The sequence below is a fragment of the Odontomachus brunneus genome, unplaced genomic scaffold (genome assembly GCF_010583005.1).
Source record: "Odontomachus brunneus isolate Ranch 3 - 2012 unplaced genomic scaffold, Obru_v1 Obru_scaffold_041, whole genome shotgun sequence".
Lineage (NCBI taxonomy): Eukaryota > Metazoa > Arthropoda > Insecta > Hymenoptera > Formicidae > Odontomachus > Odontomachus brunneus.
Genome location: NW_022639491.1, coordinates 2121633 through 2123008, shown reverse-complemented (window position 1 = coordinate 2123008; position 1376 = coordinate 2121633).

Sequence of the window (1376 nt, the reverse complement as noted above, 5' to 3'; positions counted from 1 at the left end):
TTTTTTTTTATTATTTAGACAAAATAATACTTCATTATACTTTTCTAAATATTTTAATTAATAATAATTTTTCACTGAATTTTTCTACTCTCTTAATAAAATATTATCGAAATATTAATGAAATTATAATGAAATTTTAATGAAATTGGGTCAAAATTGTGAATGCTTTTCAAACATATTTCAGCAAAAGTTCATTATATTTTCAATGAATTATTTCCATCAGATACAAATATCTCAATTGAGATCTTACATGCGAAATTTTGCGGAAACCTCAACTGAGAATTCAATTGAGAATTTAATTGAGAATTCAATTGGGAATTCAATTGTGATCTCAATAGAAATTTTTCAGTAGGGTTGTCTTGCAAGCGGAAGACCCGAGCCGATCCCAGCCGAGTCTGATGTTTTTCATCTTATATGACATTAAAAGTGGACATCTACAGATACACACAAGAGCAGCACCCCCGGCTAAAGTTTCTGATCTTCCTTTCATACGGATACAATAAAATTTACTAAATCCAAAGAAATCTTTTTGAGTTGAAGTAATTCTATATGAATACTCTAAGAAGTTCTGAGGAACTCCAATCATGGTGCATGTAACTTTCTAAATCATTCTTATAGTATTCTTCTACGAATTCCTAAGGAAGTACAATTCAGGAAAGGAGAAAACTTTAGGAACACTTAAAGAATTCATCGTGCTATCTGGGTACGCACCCAGGGAGTCGATTGTGTATCTCAAATCGGAGTGAAAATGACAAAAGTGAGCAAATTTACTAGCATATTTGTAACTTTATTGGACAATGCCTAATGAATTTGCTCACTTTTGTAATTTTCACTTCGTTTCGAGATACACAATCAACCTCCAGGTAGAACAAATAGTCAAAATAATGTCAATCTCACATCGTTTTCACCAAAAACTGACGTAAATTTGATCAATATTTGATCAAAATGACGTCAGATTAACGTTATTTTGACTCTGTTTTACCTTTAGTAATGATAGATTAACATTTTGGTTGCGTTCTTTTATTTGCAACAGATATAGCTGAATGCATCTCGTGGATGTATCAAGATTGCACTTTTTAAGGTTACTAGCTAGTGATGTACTGTCCCTAGAAAATAAATTTTTCTGTTGGCTATTGGATCGTCGTATGTCCGTCGTCGGGGGGTGTATATCAGTTGGACACGGGGCAATTGGACACAGTCCACTCACAAGTCGCTGTTCCAAGGGACCCTACAAATGTCTCTAATCACACGGTGCTGTGATTGGCTGTGTCCAAATGCACCGTGTCCAAGTGCACCGCTCCCGTCGTCGGGTTCCAATCAGTAATGTATCAGTATTGCTTTTATAAAAATTGTGAGAGAGAGAAAGAGAGAAAAAT